This window comes from Gadus chalcogrammus, chromosome 15 (genome assembly GCF_026213295.1).
Source record: "Gadus chalcogrammus isolate NIFS_2021 chromosome 15, NIFS_Gcha_1.0, whole genome shotgun sequence".
Classification (NCBI taxonomy): Eukaryota; Metazoa; Chordata; class Actinopteri; order Gadiformes; family Gadidae; genus Gadus; species Gadus chalcogrammus.
The window spans coordinates 24,466,420-24,478,055 of record NC_079426.1 but is presented as its reverse complement, the minus strand read 5'-3'; positions in this window follow the sequence as shown (position 1 = coordinate 24,478,055).

The following is an 11,636-nucleotide window of genomic DNA, read 5'->3' as shown; positions in this document are numbered from 1 at the left end:
GTATTGTTTGTTATTGTTTAGTGAAGCCGAAATGCCCAGTGAAAAGAGGAGGATTCAGGAGAGAGAGAGAGACAACTAAAGGAGGCAGCAAAGAGGAGCACATCACTACAGGGTTGGCTACGAAAAAGCCAAACAGCAGGTGGGACAGAGACTTTGCATTGTGATAAAAAATGATACTGTGTACAGTGTGTAGGCTAATTGATAAATTAATCAGACTCATATTTTTGCCTACTAATGGCCATTTTTCATAATTACATTACATTTAAGATGAGGAGCAGCCACAAGCCTCCAGACACTCGGAAAATGTGGACCAGGAGGAGGCACATAGGGCAGGTAGGCCTAAGTGCTGATCACCATAGATGAGAGGACCATGTTAGAAAGTACAGGGTTAAAGAGCTGCATGGGGGGGGGGGGGGGGGGTGCCCTTTTTTCAGGTCAGAGCAACTGCCCCTCAAAATTCCTGTGCACGTCCCTGACGGTTAGTGTAAGTAGTAAGTGAGATAAGGTTATTAACGGTCTGATTACTGAGGTAATGTCGCTCTTGACGGTTGGCTCAGATTGGCGCGCTCTGGCTGTTCAAAAATGCACTCTTTGTTCCCGCCTTCCGGTTTAAATGCCGACCTTGACCTTGGAATTTCATGCACACATACCTATGAAACACTCTTACATTCACTATTGAAACGCTCTCACCATCACTACTGAAATTACTGGTATGAATACTACATGTGAAACGCTTGCACATCCTCATGTAAGAGCATACATACATATAACTGAAAAACGTATTCATACATTTGAAACATTTATACAAATATGTGCTTGCATGAGTGTTTCAGATAGATACGTATAAATGTTTCACTTGTATGAATGTAAGCATTTCATATGTATGTGTATATGCCACAGAGGTATGTATGTATGCGTGTGTGTTTCTCATATGTATGTGTAAGTGTTTCAGAAGAGTATGTATGTATGTGTGAGTGTTTCAGTAGTGAGTGTGTGAGCGTTTCAGTAGTGAGTGTAAGAGTGTTTCATAGGTATGTGTGTGAGAGTGTCTCAATTAGTTATGTCCTAAACGGCCCCTCATATGAAAACGCTCGTAACTAACGAGTAGGCCTACTCCAGGGGTACTCGTAGGTACTCGTAAGGACGCTAAAGGCCTCCACACACCGGCGCCGCAGCGCAGCGTCGCGTATTTTACGCGCGTCAAAAGCACGCCCCTAGCACCAACAGGAGGCGGCGCGACGGCCGCGCTGCAGTATAAAATCAGGAAGTCACCTGTCAATCAACCGCAGCAAAGACACGAAACGCAATGGGTGAGTAGCCTATTGTAGCCTAGTTTATTTATTTTCCATCTTTTTGGCTGAATAATTGGAAAAATGTAGGCTAATCTGCGCAGTGAAAGTATGTTTTCAAGCATCAGATCAACTTAGTTTGTAGGGCACTTTATCGTTTTATTTACTGTCATTTCTTATTTATTTTATATTTTGCAATTATTCATCTACTGCATCAACAATCTCAATAACTGCAGGACCTTCTATTAAGCCTTTTTAGTATATAGTGCAGTCACCTTTTAAGGCCAATTGTTATTGTGTGTATTTATTGTATTGAGCTCCTGGATGGCTTTATTGATCCCCATTGGGACCAATACAGTATCTATCTATCTATCCATCTATCTATCCTTAACATAGCCACACATTTACATGTATGCAGCCAGTAGTTATCCATTTTAATTGAGCAAGCTCTTTTACATTTTATTGAGTTTTTTTTATTTCAACAGAACAAATAACTGTTGCCAGACAGAGGGGGGCTGCCCTTCTTCTCCTGCAAGGAGCAAGGAGAAGACGAAGGGTTTGGGTGCACCCCATCAATGAACAGAGACAAGAACAGGGGGTATGCCACAATCTGGTCCAGGAGCTCCGTGCAGATCCTGAGAGGCACGCCAATATTTCAATTCGCCACTAAGTGTGCAATGGCAGAACCATATGGTGCAGCCTATATGATGACCTATAATCTAGTTATTATCCCTCTCTGGTATACTCTTTTGCATAATATATATACTTTTTTTTTATCCCTCGGGATAAATACAGTGATGTTATTGCTGTGCTGGATTCAGTAGCCAGTGTATTTTATTTGAGTGCTCGAGACACTTAATGTTATTTTTCCCTAAATCCAGAGAGACAGTTAATACATGATCTGATACCAGAGAGACAGTTAATACATGACAATGCATTTTTGAGCTTTGCCTGTGTTTCCTTTTACTTATCTATTTTATTGTATGAGAATGTTTCTATGTGAAGCACTTTGAGTCTGCTTCATGTATTAAAAGTGCTATATGAATGAAGTTGCCTTGCATTAAATAAAAAAATATATATTACAAGTAATCTGGTTTCTACCTACATGGTGTGATTATATGTGACTTGATTTCGTCTATTTCCCATTATGGTTAATGGTTTGGGTACTTAGTCCACCATTGTTGATTTCTCACCTGAAGATCCAATCTCCAGAGCTATGGCTCGCCAGGCAATGACCTTTTTGGAGTTGTCTTTGTAATGACGGGAACTTTGGTCATACAATTCGACATATTTTTCCACCTCGACGACCAGTCTCTCATCGTCCATTCTCGTAATTGTTTATCACAAACGAAAGAGGGCGACATCCAGTGGTGAGGGGTAGATATGGAGGTGCCTACGGGACCCGGGATGTACAAACCAGCTTTTACATAGCGCTTTTTCAGGGGCGGCGACGCTCGGGAATAGAACATTGTCTCGAAGAGTAGTTGGGCGGCGCGGCGCGGAACGCTACCGCGCGGCTAGTCGGCGCCGGTGTGTGCTAGTACACCCGGAATAATGGGGGCAGACTTTTTGACGCGACGCTGCGGCGCCGGTGTGTGGAGGCCTTGAAGAGCATCGTTATGGTGCGTTTTAATATCCATCCGTCTCGGAGGTCCGAGGACGTTGCCTAGCGACACGCACAAACACGCCCCTTTTCCGCGGACGGCGATCTCGCCATCTCGGTTGAACTCAAGGCTAGATTCCACCGGAGGCATACGCGCCGCGGGATGGCTGCGCCGCGGTCACGCAGCTGATCGCTTCCACTATAATCAATGAGACTATTTCCACCGGGCGCGCTGCGGAACGTTTCAGCAGCGTCCCAGGAGCGGCGTGCCGCGCCGCGGCGCTATCTTTCCGTCCAATTCTATTTTTGCCGCGAGCCGCTGCTAAACCGCGTCAATTTCGACAGAGCAGGTCGAGCCGGGCAGGAAGTGAAAAGTAAAAGCCATAGAGCATCCGGTCGATTTTCAAAATAAAACACAACACTCAGCTCATGTAACTTCACATCAACATTATTACGTCATGACCGGTGGGTCTCAGAGGGTCGGCAACATTGACGACGAGAGACTCATTGTCGAAGTTCAGCAACATGAAGTCATTTATGTACCAAATCATCCTTTTTATAAGGAAAATGTCAGAAAGGACAAAGCGTGGCATTTAATTGCAATAGTTTTGGGAGTGGAAGGTGAGTACATTAGGTTTAGAATTATCGCGTGATCTCGTGATCTCGCGTGAATACTGGCGGGCTCCCAAGGCAGCGCTACGCTGCCGTTAAAGGCCTCCACACACCGGCGCCGCAGCGTCGCGTCAAAAAGTCTGCCCCCATTATTCCGGGTGTACTAGCACACACCGGCGCCGACTAGCCGCGCGGTAGCGTTCCGCGCCGCGCCGCCCAACTACTCTTCGAGACAATGTTCTATTCCCGAGCGTCGCCGCCCCTGAAAAAGCGCTATGTAAAAGCTGGTTTGTACATCCCGGGTCCCGTAGGCACCTCCATATCTACCCCTCACCACTGGATGTCGCCCTCTTTCGTTTGTGATAAACAATTACGAGAATGGACGATGAGAGACTGGTCGTCGAGGTGGAAAAATATGTCGAATTGTATGACCAAAGTTCCCGTCATTACAAAGACAACTCCAAAAAGGTCATTGCCTGGCGAGCCATAGCTCTGGAGATTGGATCTTCAGGTGAGAAATCAACAATGGTGGACTAAGTACCCAAACCATTAACCATAATGGGAAATAGACGAAATCAAGTCACATATAATCACACCATGTAGGTAGAAACCAGATTACTTGTAATATATATTTTTTTATTTAATGCAAGGCAACTTCATTCATATAGCACTTTTAATACATGAAGCAGACTCAAAGTGCTTCACATAGAAACATTCTCATACAATAAAATAGATAAGTAAAAGGAAACACAGGCAAAGCTCAAAAATGCATTGTCATGTATTAACTGTCTCTCTGGTATCAGATCATGTATTAACTGTCTCTCTGGATTTAGGGAAAAATAACATTAAGTGTCTCGAGCACTCAAATAAAATACACTGGCTACTGAATCCAGCACAGCAATAACATCACTGTATTTATCCCGAGGGATAAAAAAAAAGTATATATATGCAAAAGAGTATACCAGAGAGGGATAATAACTAGATTATAGGTCATCATATAGGCTGCACCATATGGTTCTGCCATTGCACACTTAGTAGCGAATTGAAATATTGGCGTGCCTCTCAGGATCTGCATGGAGCTCCTGGACCAGATTATGGCATACCCCCTGTTCTTGTCTCCGTTCATTGATGGGGTGCACCCAAACCCTTCGTCTTCTCCTTGCTCCTTGCAGGAGAAGAAGGGCAGCCCCCCTCTGTCTGGCAACAGTTATTTGTTCTGTTGAAATAAAAAAACCTCAATAAAATGTAAAAGAGCTTGCTCAATTAAAATGGATAACTACTGGCTGCATACATGTAAATGTGTGGCTATGTTAAGGATAGATAGATGGATAGATAGATAGATAGATAGATACTGTATTGGTCCCAATGGGGATCAATAAAGCCATCCAGGAGCTCAATACAATAAATACACACAATAACAATTGGCCTTAAAAGGTGACTGCACTATATACTAAAAAGGCTTAATAGAAGGTCCTGCAGTTATTGAGATTGTTGATGCAGTAGATGAATAATTGCAAAATATAAAATAAATAAGAAATGACAGTAAATAAAACGATAAAGTGCCCTACAAACTAAGTTGATCTGATGCTTGAAAACATACTTTCACTGCGCAGATTAGCCTACATTTTTCCAATTATTCAGCCAAAAAGATGGAAAATAAATAAACTAGGCTACAATAGGCTAGTACTCACCCATTGCGTTTCGTGTCTTTGCTGCGGTTGATTGACAGGTGACTTCCTGATTTTATACTGCAGCGCGGCCGTCGCGCCCTATGGTCGCGCCGCCTCCTGTTGGTGCTAGGGGCGTGCTTTTGACGCGCGTAAAATACGCGACGCTGCGCTGCGGCGCTGGTGTGTGGAGGCCTTTACGCGCCCGGTAGGAATGGACGCAGGGCAGAGGACGCAGCCGTTCCGCGGCGCGTACGCGTCCGGTGGGATCCCGTGCCGTGTTCCAATACCCGTACTTCCATGAGTATACTTAAAGGAAGTACACTATCTGCACTATCCGTACTCACTTGAGTACGGTAATTTGTCAGATGTGAGTGCTGTTCCAAATCGAGTACTCCGTGGTGCACTTACCGGAAATTACGATCACGACTGCCGCCGCGGCTCCTCCCCCGCAATAAACATCCCGCTTTGAACGGTGAACTCTTTACGCCTAGCAGCTATAAAAAGCTATAGAAACTATAAAAACTACAAAATGACTCTATTAATGCAGGCTATGTGGAAAATGCGCCGACTTTGGCTCAGCCCGGCTCCGCCTCTTCCGCTACGTAGCTAAGATGGCTGCCGTTGAGTACGGAGAGTGTCCTTCGATCCACACTTCACGATTAGCCCATTTTGAGTACGGCATCCGGGTCCTTGAAGTATACTTCTTTTCGCCGGATCTGAATTGGAAACTACTGCGTACTCAAATTTTGAGTACGCAGTACGGACAGTATGGGGAATTGGAACACGGCCCCGGTGTCAGTGGTGACCGAGCGAAATTCCGAGACAGAATTCAAGATGGCTGCGCCCATTGTGACTTGAAGAATGAACTGTTTTCATTGTGCTTGGACCACTTTGGTGGTTTAAATGGTAATTTCAATCACTCGTATTACTGCAATACCTTACTGCGTCCGTATCTCTGCCTATGTACACAAATATATTGTATTTGTGTACAGCACTTTGGTCAACTACTGTTGTTTTAAATGTGCTATATAAATACACTTGACTTGACTTGACTATGGCCTATAGCCTACTTATATTGGATCGCCTGGTCCTCTGCCAATGCTACGTGTGGGCGTGGCGTCAGATCCGAGATCCGAGTCGGTTCGCAGAGAATACTCGAACGCACCATTAGCCTACTATAGAGTGGCGAAGTCACGCCCCTTCCGGTAGAGCTCATGGGACCTATGAGATCGAAAAATATGAATGGGTGTCAATGGAGAGAAAATAATTATTTTCTATCTCTATCTCTCTAACTATCTCATAATTATGAGATTAAAAGTCATAATAAGAGATTTAAAGTCATTATTACGAGATTTAAAGTCATAATTACGAGATTTAAAGTCATAATTACGAGATATAAAGTCATAATTACGAGATTAAAAGTCATAATTATGAGATTAAAATTCATAATTACGAGATTTAAAATCATAGTTATGAGATTAAAAGTCATAATAACGAGATAAAAAAGTCATAATAATGAGATTTAAAGTCATAATAACGAGATATAAAGTCATGACAGTAGGCTGCATCTAGATGGTTTCATCTCTATCAGTGTCGTAACGTCATGGAGTTGGATCACCACATTGAGCAATATTTCCAAAGACGATAGGGCTATACAAATGATGAAATTCTGGCAGTATTGGCTGAGGTGCATGGGGTAGTGCTGAGCAAGCGGACACTTGAAAGGATTCTGAGAGAGAAAAGATTGTGGCGCAGGAAGGGCAAGACAGATGTGGCCGAGGTGGCAGCTTTCATAGAAGCGCAACTCCAAACGTCTGGGCAGTGTCATGGCTACCGTTGGATGTAGGGCTGTCGCAATAATCGCAAAAATGAAATATCGCGATATTTAGAGCACACCGCGGTAGATAATGGGCCATCGCGATCACCGCATATGACCTGGTGCGGGTTGCGCGTTCATGAAACTGACCGTGGAATTCTAGAATGAAACGTGCGATGCCATGATACCCATTCATTAACGTTCATTCATTTAGTTAGTGATGTTGCTAGGTACGTGTCCTGCGTCGCTGACGCATTAAAATCTGAAAGGGCGCACTAAATTCACTATCCATGCGTCCCGGGGACGCATCTCATTTTCCCCATTAAAAACGATACATTGTGAACATTAAACAACTCGTGTTTAATCACAGTAACTGGCCAAAGAAACCTTCTTGTGAGCAGACCGGACAAGCGCTGTTTCAACCCTCTGCGCATCTACTCGGCGCAGACGTGATCCCCTGTACAAAGTATCGCAACATGCTAATTTAGCCGCTACCAAAACAACTAGCTCGTCACCGCTGATTTCATTTCAACAATTAAAAATACGAACTTCATAGTAAATAAACCCACGTTTCCACTGCTTGATGCTGTTCTCATTCGTGTCGATTATGTTGTAACGTTTAGGGGACGTGCTGTAATGAAATAAATGAAACATAATCCGGTGGTGGTGATGAAAACTACATTGAACGGCAGCCGCCATATTGTTATGCCCAAACGGCGCCTGCGCATACATCGCGCTTCCAACGAAGCTCCGGTTACGGGTGTGTTTTGAATTTAAATGTGCATTATCTCGCTTAAACGGCATTTAAAAATTGTGCAATAATATCGCATACCGCGATATTGCGCCCCCTGTTTTCACCGCGGTGAAAATTCCTCAACCGTGACAGCCCTAGTTGGATGTACCAAAAATGTTGGATAAATGGCATTATTACCGACAGGGAAACAGTACGTGTTCTCTTGCGGCTGTTGGACAGTGAGGGAGTTGACCTGAGATCAAGAAATAGACTACGGCGGAGAGTATATCACAGCCGGGGTCCCAATTACGTCTGGCACATTGACGGCTATGACAAACTTAAACCGTATGGGATCTGTATAAGTGGATGCATAGATGGTTTTTCTAGGAGACTCATCTGGCTGGAGCCTGGAGGCATACAAAACTAATAATGATCCAAACGTGATTGCTGGTTATTTCATGGATGCTGTACTAATAGCTCAAGGTTGCCCTGAACGATTACGGGTAGATTTAGGGACAGAAAATGTTTGTTTGGCCGAAATGCAAAGATTCATGCACTTTTCAGAGGGTCAACTTGAAATCGAACATGTCACATTTGGTCCAAGCACTGGCAACCAGCGCATTGAAAGATGGTGGCTGACATTACGCAGTCAGTGCGCCCAGTTTTGGATGGACTTTTTCGATAAATTGAAATGGGATGGATACTTCGCTGACACCTTCCTGGACAAGTCATTGGTCCAGTTCTGTTTTCTTTCCACAATTCAGGTAAGTTTCACTATTCACTGCTTTATTTTTGTCTGTGGCTTATTCTTATTTGTATTATTTTATTTTTATTGTTACACTATACTATTGATTTGGCAAAAAAGTTTAATACAAGAACCACACATTGCTTTCTGTGTGTAGGAACGTTTTTTCATGCAATTCATTGCATTTCATTTGTATTCACTTTGAGCCTTGTCTTGAAGAACTGGAGGAGGTCGCATTCACCTGGAATGAGCACATGATGCGTCAAGTGCACAACTCACGAAGTCCTCATGGCCGTCCATCCATCATCCATGCAGTGCCTCAACTCTACGGGGCCACGGACTACCTGTATCGCCCAAGTCTCGAGAAGATCGAGGCCTGCTTGGGGGAGTGTGTTTACAAAGACTTCCCATGTGATGAAGATGTGTTTCACATTTGTGTGGGGCTTATGTCTGAGCATGGCCTTGAATTAACTAACGACGTGTACAAGACAGTAGATCTGTATGTAAGACTTAGACAGCTAATTAACAATGAATTGCTACAGCCTTAAAAGCAGGGGTAGTTGTTTGTGCTAGATGAGCTGCAGTAGGCCTAATTCAGCATTAGGCCTACTGCAGCTCATTTAGCAAAACTTAACTTGTACCTATTTGTAACTAGAGTAGGCTTTAACTGGTTCTGCAACAATACAAGCCTAACAATATACTGTGTGTCTTAACCCCTTTTCTCCAATCGTTGTAGTGTCTTTAACATTAAGTTGACATTTCTACTGCAAAAATAAATATATTTGATATAAACATTGGGTGTAAATCTCTGGTTTCATCACGATACGATATTATATCGATTCATTGGACAACGATACGATATTTGCCGATATCAAAAGTCTGCCGCGATACGATACGATACGATTTGATTCAGGGGCATGCGATCGATATGAGACGATATCATATGCCCATTTAACACAACCTCTTACAATCACATCAACTCACATCAACTTAATTATAATTTCATCATTTTATTTCTTTGCTCTTCCGGATATTTAAAACAAAAACAATCCATTTTTAATACAAATAATAAAGTGCCACATAATTGCATTTAAGTGCCAAAGGTTTTTTATGGCTTAAATTAAAGAGCCTGTAATGATCTTTCATTTTGAACGTAGACCATTCCCAACCGATCTGTGTGGATAGTTTTCTTCTAAAAACAAAACATCCCTCGGAATCATCTTGGCTGTAAAGATAAGCCGTCCGTGTTGCCAGATTGGGCACATTTTTCAGCCCGATTTGGCTACTTTTAATCACGTAAGGCTGGAAAAACGGGACGTTTGCCCAATCTGGCAACACAAAACGAAAATAGACATCCTCGCGCTCACACATGTGCTCGCTGTAGCCTCATTTAACGGATACGGATACGAGCGGCTTGGCGCTTTGCGCAGAAATAGTTTCACAAACACCCGCGAAAGGAGATATATAATAATAAAAGCGTGTAATACAGCGATATGCATCGATGTTTGGGCGTTGCATGATGCAGCTGGATCGTTCGCCGATCAATCGATGTATCGATCTACATCGATGTATCGTTACACCCATGCGTCAGACTCATAATATTGATTATTGGGATATAACTAAACAGTTAGCCACAATTTAATGAACAGTTTTATTATCTTCCCATAAAACAGCTTTAAAAAACAACATAAGTATTGCTGGGATATATATAACCTGCTGATGGCAGCTGAAACGGCTAAACAATGTATTGGTGGTGATAACTTTAATACATTACATTAATACAATAGTTCATTATATAATTAAATATTTACACATTAATTATAATCCAGCATCTCAAAGTCTCTACATTAAATCACATTACATTCTATAATTTCCTATTTACATATAATCCAGCATCTCAAAATCATTAAATTAAGTAATCTCGACATGAAGAGGCTGTTGATGGAATCTGAATCTGCTAAACTATGTATTGGTGGGGATGACTTCAAGACATTTCATTAATACAACAGTACATTATATAATAACATATTTACATAATCCAACATATCAAAATATGTACATTAAATCTCATTACATTAATACATCAGTACATTATATAATTTCATATTTACATATTACATATAATCCAACATATCAAAATATGTACATTAAATCTCATTACATTAATACATCAGTACATTATATAATTTCATATTTACATATTACATATAATCCAGCATCTCAAAATATGTGCATTAAATCATCTTGACATGAGGAGGCTGCTGATGGCAGCTGAATCAACTAAACTATGTCCATTGCCCACACACCACTCTCCAATACTTTGTTAATTTCATGTCTGAAATCCGGGTAATTGTCATAATCAATTGGCAACTCCAAGTAGCATCCACATGTGTGGGCGATGGGCCGTCTCTGCATACCTTGCAAATTCGTGAAGTTCAAAGTAATGGTCTTACCAAGAAACAAATCAGAGCCAGTGCAAAACCGAAGGAATAGAGACAGGTGCTGTATTTCAGATTCTCTAAGGTAAGTGCTCAGATGCTTTCCTATGTTCTTCTGCTGGTCGTTCATAGTAGTGGGGTAAGAGATAGACCTAATCACTTTCCTCAGTGTTGGATGAAGATTTACATACGCTTCTGAAATGCCTTCCAAATCTGACCTAAAGGGTGCAAGCACCTTGCTCCACTGCTCTAGGACAAAGGCGGGTTCTTGAACCAGCTTTTGGTGGGCAAGCTCCTCCAAGAGCTGTTCAATATTATCAGCGGTTGGCATTCTTCGACAGCTGTGGAGATCCATTACTTCAATCAATTCTTCCTGATCCACACTTTCAAAATCTGAACGGCAGGATTCAAACACCAATCTCTCTGACTCTGTGACATATTTCAGGAAGCAGTCAACAAGACTACTCTTCACACTTCCCAGGGCAACTTTCTCCAAAATTACTGGGGCTATTTTTATAGGCAGGTACTTCTCTTTTTGCCAACCCATTGCTATTATTCTGCCAATGCTTTCCCACTGCTGCGTACCAAAATCATGGCGTAGAAAAGGCACCTTGAAAGCATTTCCTAAAGTGCATTGCTCATAAAAGTCCAGCCAAAATTCAGTTAGCACATCCCTTAACACGCCACCTTCATCAACTGCCATTTCCAAACTTCCATTGGGAAGAATTAC